Raw genomic sequence first — 17,970 nt, 5'->3', positions numbered from 1 at the left:
CATTCATGTTTAATTGCATCTCTTATACTAACGCTTATTCTTGAAGCCCCGCCCTCTTCTCTACCTTTTCTGCCCCTGCCTTTATTGTTCTACCTGTTATGCTAATACTCATTCTTGAAGCCCCGCCTTCTCTCAGACACTCTCTCACTTTTGTTTAGCGCCTTATGCTAATTAATGTCCCTGAAGGACCGCCCCCTTCTCCCCCCCCCATTTTTCTCCTTTTCCTTTCCATTCAGGTTTTCTTCTTCATCTCAGTCTCTTTTGATTCATTCCATGGCCGCATCAATAAGCAGTAGGATTCAGTGCTCGGGGAGCTCCGTGCAGCTTGTAACCATGGAAACCGGCGCGCTGGCCCACCTTTGCCAAGCTTTAGCCGTCACTCAGGAAAAAAAAAGAAGAAAAAGAAGAGCAAAATCACATCCAGTAATGGAGCAGCACTAACGGGGTGGGCAGCTGGTGCTGATATCTGAATAAACGGAAAGAGATTGAAAAGTCCCAGAAGCCAAATTCAATCACATCGTAAAGGGCTGCAAGTCAAAAGCGTTCAGCGGGCGCACCTTAACCAGCAAGAACTCATCAACCAGAAGGAAAAGACAAAGTGGCTGTGGAGCAGCACTGAAGGGGGCGCTCTGTGATCGCACAAAGACAGAGGTGTGAAAAAGTATTTGCCCCCCAGCAGCTGTCTTTGTGATGGACTTTGGTCCCATCGTTTCACAAGTTGGTACTCAAATTAGGGAAGAATCTGAAATTAAATGAAACCAAATCTTGGAGTCTCTGCCACTCATTTAAAATGCAAAGACAGTGAATCTCTAATCTGACCTGAAGTCCACTAAAGAGAGATGGGTGGTCTCTGAGGAGGGGGCACCAACAAGATGGCCAGCAGCAGCTCAGTCCATTTCTTGAATGCCTCAGCCCTGCCCAACTAAATCTTTTGGTGCCAACTGCCAGTCTCCTTTTGTTTTTCCAGTGATTGAGGTGCCATCCTGTGTGATTTCTGGCCAGCCATACAAAGTGTCTGCAGGTTGTGAGAATCGTCTACTTATGATAAGCGAAGCCAAAGTGCCAGGGTAAGATTTTAGAGTTCAGCCAACACCGCAGCACTAATGGGACCACCGATTACCAAGGGGGCATCCTCGGGCCATCCTAAATGAGGCTCACTGTGACAACTCAATAGCCGAGGTCCCCGAGGATCAGCCCTGTCTGGCTTCCACACCACAAGACCCCGAAGCTGCGCCATCTTTACTGGAGCGTGAAGAACGGCAGCTTACGAGAAGCGTTTACAAGGACAGCGCAGTCAGCAGTGAGCAATTAAAAGTAAAAAGGGGCCGGGATGGCCCGTGGAATGCGAGGAAATCTCCTCCACTCGGTGCTGGCATCGTCCTCGGGCTGCAGTTGTGGGGGTTACACAGAAAAGCTTTTCAGACGTCACCTCTGAGAAACAGTCAGATTAGGGCAGAAATCGTGTCCTTCATCAATCATTCATGGCCCCACTTTCAGAAGCAGACGTGTAAGCTGTGTGTGTGTGTGTGAGAGCCGGGGGGCCGCTGTGGAAAGTGACCTGATTAGAGAGCTGGAGGGCGGGGACCACACACACACACTAAAACAGCACATCGGGTCCAGTGCCAGCCCCGCCAGCCAGTTTTAGAATGGCAATGGACTGAGGCCCCCCTACCTGGGTGTTGGAGTGGCGGCAGGCTGGGAGGGGCTTTTTGTTGAGGGACAGCACATTTGGAGGGGCTTCATGATGGAGTGGCTTTGGGCGGAGCTTAAAGCTGAGAGAAGCTATTCACAGGCGGGAGTGGAAGTAAACTGGGTGGGGCTTCATGATTGAGGTGGCAAAAGGCTGGGCGGGGCTACATAGTGAGGAGTCAGCAGGTTAGCCTTAAGAACCTGTGGGCTGAGCAGTGCTACACGGCAGGGTGGGGCTTCATGTTTGAGTGGCACGGGGCTGGGCGGGGCTACATGGCTAAATGATAACAGGCTGGCCTTGGCTGGGAAGAGCTGGAAGCTTAAATGAGAGCTGGATGGGTGGGGCTTAAATGGCATAATGCTGGACATGGAGGGATATTTGAGTGGCAGCTGGCAATGTGTGTGGCTCAGTACTTGATTGGCACCAGGCTCGATAGGGCAACATGGCTGAATGGCACAAATGCTGGGCATGGCTGGATGCTTTACTGGCAGAGTACTGAGTGGAGCTACCTAGCTGAGTGGAAGCAGGCTGGGAGCGTTTGGATGCCTGAGTGGCACCATGACAGAGCAGGTCACATGCCTGAGTGGCACCATGACAGAGCAGGTCACATGCCTGAGTGGCACTTTGCTAAATAAGCTTGGATCCTTGAGTGGCAGCCACCTGGGTGACACTGGACACGTTACTGGCACCAAGGTCTGCTTAGACTACACATCCATGGGCTCTCAGGACTCCAATTAAATGTCAAGTCGGGATACCAAAGGCCAAATACGTCCAAATCACAAAAGTGCAGAATTTCTTACTAAATGTTTTAAAATGAGTTACAGAATAAGACGACTAAACTGAATATACAAAAGCAAAACGAGTTCAAAGAGCACATAAATGAAGCCTGCGGGTGTGAAAAGACGTCGAGCTTGAGATCACAGCCTTGAGCTGAGGTGGCACCTCGAGTGTGTGGGGACAACACTTCTGTAATTAGAAGAACACGCGAGACGCCACCCAAAGTCGCTGGAATTCACGCCACGCCACCTGCTCACCCACCGTGACCCAATGTGGGCTCTGGGCATTTTGACAATCCCGTGATATGCGATGAAACAAATGAATAATAAATGCAGAGATGGTCCGACACCATCCCACATATAAGAACAGCTAACAACATCCCAAAAAAAATAGCAAATATAAACAACGGCAATGGTGTCCTGGGAAAGGGAATTTCAAACTGAGTGCCAGAATCAGAATTGCAAATGGATCCTGCTGAAAAAAAGATTCACAAATGGATTGTTAGATTGAGAAACTCAAAGGCAATCTGAGAGTCGCAAATGGAATTCTGCAGAAAATCAGCCCTGGAAAGACGCGGCTGGCACAGCTGGCACTGACTTCACCTCTTGAAGGTTTGGATTTGCGATTTGTTTGCTTTGGTTTGTTTGATTTGAGTCCCGCTTGGCTTTGCTGTTCATTATTTCTCCTTCAATAATTTACGACTTTAGGAGCTTCTTGCATTTTCTTAGGAAGTCCCCAGCTCAACAATTATAAATATAAAGGAAAACAGACCTCCGAAAACAACAAACCCGCACTCTTTAAAGGGTCCGGACACTCAGGAAGGCCTCGACCCTGGGCAGCCTGGCCCTAAACTGTCTGTCTATCTGTTATATAGTGCCTTTCACATCTATCTATCTATCTATCTATCTTTCTATCTATCTATCTGTTATATAGTGCCTTTCAGATATATCTATCTATCTATCTATCTATCTATCTATCATGTATTTCCTTTCACACTGCCCAGTCAGGTTGGCTGCCCCTCATTTGTATTTTCTGTCAGAACTACGGTGGAGCTGCATTCCATTTGATGAGTGGGCAGTGCCAATGCCCTTTATTCTCTGCCCATAGTTCCCAGGTGCCACTCATGTGACTCAAGACAGGTGGGCAGAATATCATTTTACAAAGCAGGCAAAGCTCAAGTGTAAAGCAACAAAAAATGCAAGTCAATAGAAAATGGAAATTCCAGAGTAAAGAGCACAAGGAGGAATCAGGAATAAACATAAAAAGGTGAATCATAGATAAGGGAGAAGAGAGAAGAGAAAATACTGAGATAAGAGAAAAAGAGAGTGGTAAGGAGAAGAGAAGAGAGAAGGGTAGTGGTGGGCAATACAGGGGAGGCGCAGAGGACAGGGATGGGGCATAAAAGAGGGCTAATGGGCGCTAAAGACAAAACTGACAGCGAGTTTGAATGGAGAATAGAAAATACAGAATATAGAGTGGATTAGCGAGAGACAATAGATAATAAGAGAGAATAATAGAGAAAAGAACAGTATAGAATATAAAGTGGATTATATAGAGACAACAGAGAACAATAGATAGATAGATAGATAGATAGATAGATAGATAGATAGATAGATAGATAGATAGATAGATAGATAGATGAAAGGCACTATATGATAGATAGATAGATAGATAGATAGATAGATAGATAGATAGATAGATAGATAGATAGATAGATGAAAAGGCACTATATAATAGATAGATAGATAGATAGATAGATAGATAGATAGATAGATAGATAGATAGATAGATAGATAGATATGAAAGGCACTATATAATAGATAGATAGATAGATAGATAGATAGATAGATAGATAGATAGATAGATAGATAGATAGATAGATAGATAGAACAGTATATACTGTATGTATAAAGCAGATTATTTAGAGACAGTAGATAAGAATAGAGAATGAAAACTGTATAATATGAAGCGGATTATCTAGAGACAATAGATAATAAGAGAGAATAGAATCTATCTCTCTATCTATATCTTTATATACGTACGAGTATATATATATCAGGTAGTAGATAACAGATAGACAATAGGCGGTGGATTAGAGACAATGCACTTGGTATTTTACAGACAGTGCTAACATCTTGACAATAGATAGCAGACGGTGTGTATTAAGTCGCTAATTCAGATAACAGAGAGAGGCGATCGACAAGCGAGTGGCGAGTTCATTGATGATGAGGAGCGACAGCAGATAGTGGATGACACCTCATAGAGAATCTCATATCATCATACATAACAGATAAGAGTTAATAGAAGACGCCAGTGTACAGTCGATAGTGGACGGTGGACAGTATATAGCTAATGTAGATCACAGTGGTAACCTCCAGATAATGGAGGCGGGTGACAGAGAATACGTTTTCACGCAGATGTGCATTGGGGGCAGTCTGAAGGCTCTGGTGATGGTGACAGCCCACCGGTCCAGGGGGTGGCGCTGTTGCCTTCTCCCCTCGTCTCCCTCTGACAGCCAGTCCACCAATGAGGTCACTTCCTTGGTCGCCCTCCTGGTCCCGCCCCTTCCTGCCATTTTGAATGAGCTCTGTTCTGAACTCACATCACGAATGAGTCCTAATGAGATTTCTTTTTCCGAGTATTAAGGGGTCAGGGTGGTGTCCCCATCTCTTTATTGTCTGTGCTTCCATTGCAGTATATGACATAGACCAGAGTGGCTAATCCACACGTGACACATGATAGCTAACTTAGGGGACAGATGACAGTGACTAGTGCTGTCCATATGACAGATAAGAGACAATGGACAAGAGAGGGCAGCAGGTGACAGGCACTGGGCCGAGCGAGTGAATGACAGAGAAGAGCAGATGACGCGTATGAAGCCGAGTGACAGGACAGTCGCTAACAGATAACAGACATTCCCAAAGCAATTGACAGTTGTGAGGGTCAGCGCCGACCCCCACTGTAATGGGCACAAAGCAGTAACCCACCCTGGCACCCACACGGGCCGATGTGGAAGTCCTGGTTGATCCTAACACACTCATATTTGACAAATGTCATTTCTAAAGAAGAACGAGTGCCTTCACCCCACGTGGACTGGGGGCCTGAACTCAGAATTCCAGGACTGGGAGACGCCGTCACCCACTGCTGTGCTGCCACAGCCATTTTGAAATTCAGAGCGGGTAACAGGCACACATGGAGGAGCAAAGCCATGGGGGGGCACAGCCGCGTTCGATTATTCAAATTATGGCAGAACCTCTCCTGGCAGGGACCATTGCCAGACCAGATGCCAGTCCTTACCAGGGTCCCATCACACAGGGCCATAGGTGGTCACCACTTAACATAACAAGCACATCATCGGGATGTAAGAGGAAACCTGGAGGACTCACAGAGCAAACACACAGATTTGAACCCGGGTCTGTGAGGCAGCAGCACTAACCACTGAGCCACCAGAGCACTCTTGTGACTTTATAACGTTACATGACACATTCAGGGTCCCCAGAGACCAACCAGAGAGTCAGCCCTGACAGGACCCACCCCTGGATGGGATGCCAACTAGCAGGACCCACTCAAATGGGGCAAAAAACAAAGTCACCAATTAGCACAACACGCTTGTGTTTAAAATGTGAGAAGAGCAGCACCGGAGAAAAGTCCACAAAGACACAGTGAGAGCATGAAAAGAAGTGGGATTTGAACCAGGGACCTCGATGATCAGCAGCACTAGTCACAAAGCCACCACGTCACTCTGCTAAAATCTGTGATCACCCATCACACATCACCTCCTGTGGCGTTTGTTAGGGTGGGCGCAGCGAAAGGCGCTATATAAAGTCATCATCGATTGATCTGACGCTTTAACCTTTGAGGGTCCACCTCATTAGTAGCTAATAACGCACAGGATGTCACAGCCTTCCCACGCTGCACCAAATACAAGGCTGGACCCACCCCCGGACAGGATGCCAGTTCATCACTGGGCACACATACACATACAGCAGGGCTGTTCTGACTTTCCCATTCGAGTTCCTTGGTTTTCATTGTATTATGGGATGCAAGCTACACGGTTACAGGAAGAACATGCAGATGCCACACAGTGTTGGAGAAGAGAGTTGAACTTTGGACCCTGCCGGCATGAGGCCATAGCACCAAGCGCTGTGCCACCCAGCCACACATCAGTCATTGTAAATCCTCGACTAACGGGACTCAGAACTCCCATCCAGTTTGTTTGCTCCTGATGTTTTTTCTTCAGAGCCCCACTGTGTACTCATCATGCCATCAAGATGGAGCTGACAGGACCCCCGGTGTGCTGTGGAGCAGTGAGCTGGCATGATGGCTCATCCAGCTTTGTGGCACTAATTCAAAACTGGCACTTTATCAGCTTAAGAGAAAAACAAAGCACTTCCCCGACAGCTGCCTGAGTCGCAAGAAGTCCCCTCCATCAGGCATTGATAGTGTGCCCCAGAAATGCCAGCCTCGTACACTACTAGAGTGAACTGGCATACCATGGAAGAGTGTCATTATGGGGTCGATTGGCTGCATATTCTCAAATCTGCTTAATACAATTCTGGGTCACAGAGGGCACTCACTGGTCATAAGGCCCAGATATGGCACAAGTCTATCAGAGTACCAGCTCATGTTGATGGTGCCAGTTTGGAATCCCCACTTAATGTGACCACCAGGCTATTGAAGGATGTGAGAGGAAAACCTGATGACGTGCAGGTCACCAAGATGGCCGGACCACCACAAGGGCCACAATGGAATCAGCACTTCAACAGATATGCATATGGGAGAAAAATCAGAAGAACATCTGATGGAGACCCCAGAAGAACACGGGGAGAACATGTGAACCCCACACAGATACGAACCAGGCGAGGAATCTGAATCTGCGAGGCAGTAGAGCTAACCGCTGAGCCAACATAACATCCCAGCGGTCTGCTGCATGATATTCTCAAACCCACCAAAGCCACTTTTGATTCTCAAGGGGGCTGCAGCCTATTCTGGCTGCCTGGGCACAAGAGAGGAATCAGAGCAGAGCAGGGCACAGCACCAGTCTATCACAGTGCCCACTCACAAACGCAGGGCCAGTCCAAAATCAGCACTTAATTAGACCTGCATGTGGCTGCGGGCAAAGAGCTACAGGGAGAACATGCGAACGCCACACAGACATGAACCAGGCAGGCAGTAATGCTAAGCACTGAGCCAACACAGCACCCCGAGGGTCTGATGCATGATATTCTCAAACCTGCTTAATCCACTTCTTAGTCTCTTAGTTCTGGCAAGCCGGGCACAAGACATGAATTGGCACTGAGGAGGGCACCAGTCTATCACAGTGCCCACTCACACACTGAGGTCCAATCTGGAATCAACATTTAAACAGACCTGCCCATAACTGGGAATATGAGAAGAAAACTGGGGCGGGGGGCATACAGACATGTGGAGAACATGCAACATGCGGGCACAGGAGTCAAAACCCAGACGTGGCATCTCTGAAGCAGCAGTGCTAACCACTGAGCCAACACAGAACTCTGTATAACATTTTCAGTTCTGCTTCATCTAATTCTGGGTCTTGGGCCCCTTAGCCTATACCAGCAGCACCGGGCACCATGCCAGTCCATCATAAAGTCACGTTCAAAACTAGAATCACCACATAGCCAAACCTGCCTGTCACGAAGAATACAGAAGGAAACTCAGGACCCCTGAAGGACACCCGAAGGACACCCCACAACAGCACAGAGAGAACATGCAAAACCAACACTGGAAAGAACCAAACAAAGGATTTGAACCTGGGATGCCCCATCCAATAGGCAGTAGCACTAAATGCTGAGCCAACAAACCTCCCACATCAGTTCATTATAAAACATTCTCAAATTCATTCAGTCCAACGACATGAGGAGAACATTCAAACTCCACAAACCAGAGTCAAAGTCCAGACGCTGCACCTGTGAAGTGGCAGTGCCAGCCACCCCTCGTGTCCAAAAAGACCCAAAGACAAGGTGATCCTTCTAGGCCTGACTCTCCATGACCACCAGTGTGTACCGAGATGTCCACAGAGATGGTCACTTTACATTGAGCATGACTTCATCATAGAGCTGGTGGGTGGGTGGTCTCTGCTGCCAGTTACGCCAATCACATGCTGTGCCAATTCTATGCCAGTCAGACCCTACCATGGAAGGGATGCCAGTCCACAGTGGTGCCCAGCCATATAGTGCCATTCGAGAGCCACCAGTTCACTTGATAGGCATGTCTTGGGGAAGTGGGAAGAGAACTGGGGGACTCAGAGAAGACTCCTTGGAGACACGCAGAGCAAACCTGCACACTCCACACAGACACACTGACCCGACTGGGATTCGAACCCGTGATACTCGACCTGTGAGCCAGCAGCGCCAACCACTGAGCCACAAATGCACCCCTTGTCACTTTCTGACATGACATAACGCTGTCACACCTGCTTATTCACGTTCAGGGTCACCAGCACTGGTCAACCACAGGCTGACCTCTCCTGCCACTTCCGCCGCCATTGAGAGCTCACGAGCGTCCCGACGCGGCCACCCAATGTGCCTTCATGCGCATGCGCGAAGACGGCGTACCGCGTGCGCCTCACTCGCGAATCAGCGGCTATTGATTGATCGATATTAAGGGTGTGTGTGTGTGGGGGGGGGTCGCTTCTTCTTTTGAAATCGTTTGCAGCCCCCCTCCCCCACCCCGCGGCGCGCGACTTGCGGGTGACAGGCAGCGTCATTGACTGCGCGCGCCTCCTATCAGGACTTTCAAAGGGGTCGGGGAATAAATAACTTTGAAGAGTAAAAGAAGGCATCTTAACATAAAAGTCTATTTGCCGAGGAGATCGAGCCAATTCCTTTCCATCTCGCTTGCTCTCTCTCTTTTTTCTCCTCTCTCTTTTTACCTTTAAACACTTTGATAAGCCTGCGCCATGCCGCTGCGAGTCGGAGATGTCAAAGTCAATTTACTCCGCTGGAATTCTGGGGGCTGTCAATGAGGCTTCTGTCAGAATTCGTATTGAAGACGAGGAGGCAACAAAGAAGAAGAAGAAGAAGAAAAGAAGAAGAAGAAGAAGAAGAAGAAGAAGAAGAAGCGCCACGTTCAGTACTGGGCAGCTTGGGGATGGCAGATGTTCAAATAGTGCAACCTACAAGCAATCAACGCCTGTTTTATATAGTGCCTTTCATAGGGATTGTTAGCTGACGAAGACAAAGGGGCCAAGATTTACTGAACTGGAACAGGGACAATTATATGTAAGCGTCACACCAGTAACATTCTGTGGTGGGCATCTGAATAACTAAATACCCAAACAACACCAAGTTGAATTTTTTTCTGATTTTCCACTAGGTGGCCACGCCCACTTATCCTCCAAAGTGTTTTACATTAGCCAATGAACATAGCCATGTCCTGTATATTGATTTGCATTCGGTGACTTACAATTGGTGGCATGTGCCAGTCATCACCCCATTCCTCCCCTAATCTTCACCCCAATCCGTCTCTCCACCTCCTCTCTCTTTGCCCTTCCCCCAATGCTGCTCCCCTAACTCTCCAAACCACTCACTCCTATTGCCCCCAATCTTAACCCTCTTTCTCCCTTTGCCCTCCCTTCCCGATTCCACTTCCATATGTCCCTTTCCCCTAATCTGAGCCCCCTATCCCGTCTCTACCAAAGAAGGGTTCTGCATAAAGTACTGAGTAGTACACCTCACAGCCACTAGGGGCGCACATTCCTTCAAATCTTCTGATACCTGAGCAGTGCAGTGCAGTGTAGTGCCACTAGAGGGCGCTCTCTTTGTTACATACAACAATGACATTTATTTCTCTAGCACTCATGTTCATACAAACAATGGAGGTCAGAGTGCTTTACATGACGAAGAAAGAGAAAAAAAAGAAAGCTTTTGTAGATTGAGAATTGAGTGGAAGCTGAGGGATCAGGGATACACTGCGCAAGTGGTCCCATGTTTAGACTACTAGGGGGCCTTTAACTGTTTGATGAGACCAGTTTACAGTCTTCAGGTTCTGAGGGGTTTTTTGCAACACTGGGGGCCATCACTGATACTGTAGCTGACCCCCTTCACCAGTTTCACCATCACTGGTCTTCCTATTAAGCACAACACAAAGTGACCCTTTGACAAGACGGTAATCCAAGTGTTGCAAACTTCCCAATGGTGTTGGACTCAAGTATTGACTACATAGTTGTGAGCCAAAGGAACATGAAGAGTCCAATCAAACAAAAAGGCCCAAGGGGTCTGATTAGACTTGACACTAGCAGTGTTCAGCACATTTAGCTGCATTAGGTGACCTAAGTTTGATGGCCTGTGCCAACATCTCATGCCCATTCCTCTGCCAGTCTTCACCCCTTGCCTACCCTTCCCATTCTTTCTCTCTCCCTCTCTTCCACCTCCCATCTCTTGCCCTTCTTCCTCTTTTCTGCCCCTACTATACCACTCATCCTCACTCTCACTTTGCCCACCCCTCTCACTTTAGCCCCACCTACTTTCTGTCTCTCACTCCCACCCCCCCAATCTTAACTCTCTTTCTCCCTTTGCCCCTCCCCTCCCAATCCCATTTCAATGCGCCTTTCCCCTAGTCTGAGCCCCCTATCCTCCCTCTCTACAGGAGGGTCCCACAGCAGTACCCTTCACAGCCACTAGAGGGCACACATTCCCACAAATCTTCAGTTACCTGACCAGTGGAGTGAGGTGCCCCTATAGGGGGCTCTCCCTCAATTGCAGACAGCTAGGAGTGGAAGTTCTGGAATTTGGGATAAAATGGAGAGCTGGCCACTCAGACAATTAGGGGGCACCATCTCTAGGATAAGACCAGCTAACAGTCATGAGGGTCTGAGGGTTGATTTGCTACAGTGGGGACCATCTCAGATACCGGACCACCTTTACAACTTTGTGCCATCCACCCACTCCTCATGTTCAGCACGCCCACTCAGTGACCCTCTGACAAGATGGGAAGTCCAAGTGTTATGTACTTTCTGATGGAGATGACTCAGGTGCTCATGGTATGATAGTGAGCCCCCCTAAACATGAATAATACAATCAAATAAAAGCAAAAGTCCTAAAGAGTCCAAAGATTTGTGTCCACACGGCACAGAAGCTCAAAGTGTGTGAGATGGAAACAAGAGGGGGCCACCCAAGCTGCAGCAAACGTTCACCGACCTAACAGAGGAACTTCAAGTGAGCCGAGCCAGAGAGGTGGTGACTTCCAGAGTTCTGCTAGGAGGTCCGTCAGAAGACCAGGGAGGAAGTGGCAAGCACAGAAGGACGGCTATGGAACAAGGCCCCAGTGGGCACGCTGGCATCTGGACGAGCCCGACTCTAGAGCACTCCAAGACCTTGTTATGTCAAATCTAAGGGGAAAGGAGAGGTCCAGGTGAGGATGATGAAGAGCATTCCAGCAGGATAAAGAGAGTGATTGTTTGGACCAACTGAGATCATGAAGTTGGACAGAAAGTAACCTGGGCAGGACTCTGGAAAGCAGAGATCAAGTCCCTTACTCCGTCAGTTGATGGCATCGTCCCCTAGTCCTTCTAAGCCCTTCTGCTGGAGTCTATTAAGACCCTGCTTGTGTGATTTTGGGCAATACAAGAAATAAATTATTGTTGTTGATATGTTTGCTGTTGCTGAGGGTCTGGCAGATTTACCAGTATACCCATTGTGCCAGAAGAATGGATCCTTGGGGTACAAACTAAGCTGCTGCCCAAAGACCATGGCAGAAGGTGGGTATCGCTATGCCCAAGTGGGCAGAGCCAGACGCCATTTGCAGAGGAAGCCACCAAAGTGAGCAACAACATCCAGCTATGCAGGCCACTGCTTGTGTTAACGCTGAGCAGAAGCAGCAGGTGGTCTGCTAGCAAACAGCACAAGACCTCCAGCTCCAGGCTGACCTATAGGTGGACCCCCAGTCTTAGGGCAGATTTGGTCCTTACAAGTGGGGAGCAGGCGGCTGGGAAGACCAGAAATGTAGAAGTACACATTTTGAGAATTGGGGGGTCTCTTAGTTTGTAATCATCAGGTTCTGGAGGGCCTTCTACTGACACTTGACCATTTTGGCCAGTTTCACCAGAATTGGGCTGTTGGCCTAATGCCCAAATTAGTCACAGCAACTCGTTGCCCCTTTGTGACAAGATAGGAGGTTCAAGTGACATGTCTTCTCCGACTGTGACAGACTAGCCACCTTAAAATATCAACAGAAGCCCACGCGGTCTGTTGAGCTTTGTGACCACGCAGAAGTGAAGCTCAAAGTGTCCGTGACAGGATATAAGAGGAAGACCATCCAAACAGTGGGCAGGAGACTTAAAAAGACAGAAAATAAAAACGTCATGAAAACCGACAAGAGGCGCTCAGGGCGGAGCTTCAGCACAACTCCCGCCAGCTTACAGTTACGTGTGCGGCGCCTCAAGACAGCCCCGCCCATAAAAAACCCGGGGCGACACGCCCAGGCCGCACTCCTCCAGGGTCTCCATGCTGAACGGACTCTGCCGAATTCCCAACTTTATTCGACACATCAGCCGGCTGTTCTACGTGCACTTCCGCCTGTCGCTCCTTTAATGTCACCTGATGGCAGGCGTGTCCCTGATTCACCTTCCTCTAAACCTGCCAACTACGAGGGGCATCTACTCGGCTACCAACTGAGCCGTTCGCGTCAAAGCGGCGCCTTGCTTGTTTCAGACTGAGATCGGGTGAAACGAAGCGCAGCTGCAGGAGCAAACGCCGCACCTGAGCAAACTGAGCCCGCTTTTTTATGGGGGTACAAGCAGCGGGACGAAAGCAACCAAGCTCGAGGGATGACCACCTACATCACGTCAAGGAAAGCTTGAGCCCGAGCACGTGTCTCCACGTTAGCGGCGTGGGCGGCGCCGGGCATTGGTGACAGAAGATGCGGCTCAGCATCAGCGCTTCAACGGGAGCGCACATCACGAGCGGCTTCAGCAGACAAGCCCAAGACATCACAGGCGGCGGCGGCGGCGGCATGGAAGGTCGAGAACCGGCAGACGAGCGCGTGGTCCGACGGACAGGAGCAGACGAGCGGGGTACTCACCTGAGCAGAAATCCACGCGGCAAGGCAGGAAGGAGAAAAAGAGAAGAAAAGTGACGTTAGCGTGACGAGCGCACCGAGCTGTGACGTAACCGCCGGGGTGGACTTGACGTCAGGCCCTCAGTGGTGGGGGAGAAAGTCCCGACTGGGATGGGGGGGGTTAATGAAGATCGTCTTTATATAGTGCCTTTCGTAGACAACCTTAACACAATCGGTGGTTGCTTCATAGAAACGACTTTCGTGGTAAAAATTAAAAATGCAAATCAGCAAAACACACTGGCACTCGTGGAGAGAAATAATAATAATATAGCGCCTTAAACAGAGCCTTTACCAATAAAGATAGCCCGCTGCATCTAAACAGGGGTTTTGTAAATCAGAATCAGCAAACTTATCGATATTTGTACAGCAGAGTTCTACTCAAATGAAACATTAATGCAATAAATAAATAAATAAATAATCGTAATAGTGCTTGTGATAAGGTGCGTTACAATGAGGCGCGGGCACACACACATATACATATAATATGCGCGTGCATTGCCTAAGCATATAGTTTATACACACACACATACAGTATAATATGTGTGTGTTATATAATATAATTTGTAAGTATTTAGTTTATGCACACACACACACCATGTAGCTCACATAAAGCAGCACCTGACATAAGCGCTATATGCCACTGGCCTTGAAGCATTCAGTCCCCATTATGTGGCCCCTTTCAGAGCAGACAAAATCAGCCAATCTTCGTTTACTTCATTTGTTTCATTTCTTCTGCCAATAACAAAGTGTGAGAGCCTCACACGGCATCCCTGAAACTCGAAAGCACCTTAGGCTGCCGTAGAAAGGCGCTATATAACATTAAACATACAGAGCGCCCTGAGCTTTACCATACAGTGTGATATAAATACCCGTGTGAACGTCTTTGGGTGACTTTTCATAGTCAGCCACTTCCCAAGCCCAATTTCACAGTTTCCAGAGCAGCTGCATGCTGCCTCATCGCCAAGTGCAAGGAGATGCCATCTGTTAGAAAACAACCTGCACGTGGTCACAAGTACAAGAGACACTGGGGAGGAAAAGCATCCGAGATGTCAACAAGACCCTGCAGACCTCTGTGAAGGTGATCACCAGTGAAGTGGCCACCTCTGGACTTGAAGACTCTGATGAGACCACTGGCAGGGCACTTCATTGTGCCCATACAGTGGCACATCACCACCACACTGATGACAATTTGGAAACATGGGGGATGAGTTTTGGAATTCTGACCTTTGGTCTGATGAGACAAAACTGGAGCTCTTTGGGCACAGGGATGCTGGGAGAGGCCATTGAATGTAAAAACAATTTCCACAGTTCAGCATGGAGATTGGGGTCCTCTTGCTGTTTCAGGTGCAGGGATGCCTTGTTCATGTCCATGAGGTCACGAAGAAGTGACATCAGGTTGACATTTTGAAGGATACCATGTATGGTTTTAGGTCACCTTTGGGTCTTCCAGAAAGATGACCAACAAAAGCACACATTAAAGTTGGCCCAGAATCCAAAAATCCAAGTCCTAGCGTGGAGTTCTCAAAGCCCCCCATATAAGTCCCATTGAGAAGTTTTGTTTTTTTGGGGGGCTCAAGGTTTAGGTCTGAACTTGAAATCCATCTCATCTGGTGAACTGAAGCCATTTGATAATGGAGGAACGACCCCTTCAAGAGCCCTACGCCAGTCTCGGTAGAGACTCCAATGGGTGGGGTCCACAAGGGGGTGGGGGGCAACCTTAACAATTTCATTGTCAGGGGGGCTCGTCATTTTGGCACTGGCCATTTTGGTTTGTTCTTGTTTTGGTAAGACGGGTCTTGGGAAGGAGTCATCTTGACAACCGTGGTGGTCCCGGCCATTTGGTTGGTAAAGCTTACCGTTCTATTGGGTGGGTCACTCATTGTGCTTTCGGAGGATCATGTCAGCTTGCTACAGGCTGATCTTTTCATAGAACTGCTACTGGAAATTCACTTAGCCAGACGGCGGTGGGGTATTTCTGTGCCACGTTTATTTTTGGTTGCTTTGTGAGAAAGCAGCAAATTCTGACAGGTGGCACAATCTGTCAGCTCTGCTCTTCTATCGATTCGTCCTGCCTTGATATTAACACCACCATGAGCCTTCAGGAACTCCAGTGGCACCTTCTGATGCCATCGCCTGGTGATACAGGAGAACTCGAGGGGACCCCCAGGGACAGGGCAGAGTCTCTCTATTTCTAAACGTCACTGTGACTGTCACCTTAATGAATTCTGCAAGCCACCAAGATGTCATTCCCTTTGTGTTTTCAGTGGGCTGGAGGACCCTGAGGGGAGCGTTTGGAGATGGAATTCCTATGGAAGCATTCGGCCCGATTTGTAGACCACCCTGAAGTGGGGAGGAGGACAGAGCTGGGGGTGCCAGGGTGCCCAGCGGGTGGTGGCACTCTCTCTCTCTTTTTCTCGTTCTCTTTGTCTCGCTCTCTCCTGGTCCCGATGCCCACCTTGACACGTCGCCTCTTCTTCCTCTCTTTTTCTTATTTTGTTCTCCCAGCCCGCTCGATATCAGCAGAGTAAACAGCACAAAGCCCTTGCATCAGCGATCTTCACTTGCAATCAGGGCTCATTCAGAGATACTTTGGGAAATTAATGGGCCATAAGAGATTTTGTGGGCTCGAGTAGCTTGATTGAATAATCAACTTTCTGTAGTTAATGGAAACAATAAAACATCCAAAAATCCAACCTTAAAAAAAAATAGAAAAAAAGAAAAAAAAAAAAGAGAGAGAGAGAATTTTTGCATTATAAGCCTAATGAGATGGCAAGCGTGCATGAATAATTATTTTTTCCTTCCTGGCCTCATAAAAAAGATGAATCACAATCCGCTTCAAGTCTTTGGGAGAAATTTACATTAAGCATTCAAATTAAAAAGCCATTTATTCTTATATTTATAAAATGTGGGCTAAATTGGCCCTTAAATTGGAAGAATAAATTTAATTCCCTGATACAGAAGAGAATCCGTCCCTGCCAGTCTGGAGTCGGGGCAGCCATGCCGCGTTGGCACTCAGTATCAATCAGCTGTCACGTTACATTTACGCCGCCGCGCTGCTGCCTTTTGACACCGACAGAAGCGCCCAGAGTATTCCGCCTTAATTGCTTGGGGGTCACTTGGCTTCTATTGGCCACATTTTGCATATTTTCATTGATTGACAGGCAGTTTCAGAAAATGAATCGATTGGCAGGTCATTATACACATGATAATATATACAGTATATAGAGTATATCACCATCAAAGCACAAGACGTTATACCAAAGTGTTACACATGGCACACACTCACACCCTGATTGGCCAGTCGAGCAAATCCTGCCTGTCAATCTGTGCATGAGTCTCCGCCTTACGTAATGACATCACATCCAAATAGCCAATAAACGTCTAGTTGAGGGTGGAATGGACAAGCTCTGTGTGTGTGTGTGTGTGTGTGTGTGTGTTCCTGATCAAATCAGATGGGGCACACAGCACCCACCAAGTGACTGTAGATGCCAGATGACAGCTGGCACAACAGGAGAAGTCTTAAATGTCCTAAATGAAGGTGATGAAGGAGTCAGTAACCTACGCTGATGTCACGGCCACACTGGCTAAGTTGGCAGACCACTGAACAGAAGACAAGGTTCAAAACTGGAAAAGCAAGGACAACTTTAATTCACTTTGTCACCAAATATCAGAATATTTACAGGAGGAGGAACGAGCAATGAAGTTGACTGGCATCTTGGTAACACAGTGGCCACCCGTTAAACAATGAATGTGGACCACCTTGGGAGCTGAATTGGCGCTAGACAGCAGGGTGTAAACAATATAAGAACAGTGGATGGATTTAGATAAAAGGAAAGCAATCAGTGGACAGAAAAGGAGCCGTGGACACTGGACATGTTCAGATGAAGGAAGGTGCCACTCCGCATCCACTTAAACAAACATAAAATGTACAGCCCACCCGGGGTCTCTGTCCCATGCTCCACAAAATTGTGAGTGCCAGGCCAGTCATTCACCCATTCATGTATACAGTCACTCATTTTTTTATCCCACTTGTACAGGGATAGCATTAACTAGTGACAAAATGTAGGACCACCATCAGTAAGCAGAGGTGAGCCCTTAGGATAGAGGGGCAATCGGGCCAGGGTGGTCTACTGTAATGCAACCACATTATCACTGCTAGGCTCGGCCTACCATGATCCCTAAAAATGAATTAGATGGGCTTATAAAGGGTGAGGAACACAAAGAGAGAGACATGAAAAGCACTATAAGATAGATAGATAGATAGATAGATAGATAGATAGATAGATAGATAGATAGATAGAGTGAAAGGCACTATATAATAGATAGATAGATAGATAGATAGATAGATAGATAGAAATGAAAGGCACTATATAATAGATAGATAGACAGATAGATAGATAGATAGATAGATAGATAGATAGATA

General features: G+C 47.8%; 1 protein-coding gene across 2 annotated transcripts in view; it reads right to left on the bottom strand.

Moving 5' to 3' along the window:
- lingo2 (leucine rich repeat and Ig domain containing 2) overlaps positions 1-17,970 on the bottom strand; it is a 578,579-nt gene that overhangs the window by 97,313 nt on the left and 463,296 nt on the right. The window contains exon 6 of one of the 2 annotated variants that reach the window (XR_005634271.1): positions 16,151-16,240. The exons of the other annotated variant lie outside the window; for it this stretch is intronic. The gene's annotated coding sequence lies outside the window, so the exon portion shown is untranslated. Of the gene's footprint in view, positions 1-16,150; positions 16,241-17,970 lie in introns of those variants that run through there. 2 annotated transcript variants of the gene reach the window in all.

This window comes from Polypterus senegalus, chromosome 7 (genome assembly GCF_016835505.1).
Source record: "Polypterus senegalus isolate Bchr_013 chromosome 7, ASM1683550v1, whole genome shotgun sequence".
NCBI lineage: Eukaryota > Metazoa > Chordata > Cladistia > Polypteriformes > Polypteridae > Polypterus > Polypterus senegalus.
Note: the sequence above shows the minus strand (reverse complement) of the source record. Positions and strands in the feature narration are given on the sequence as shown.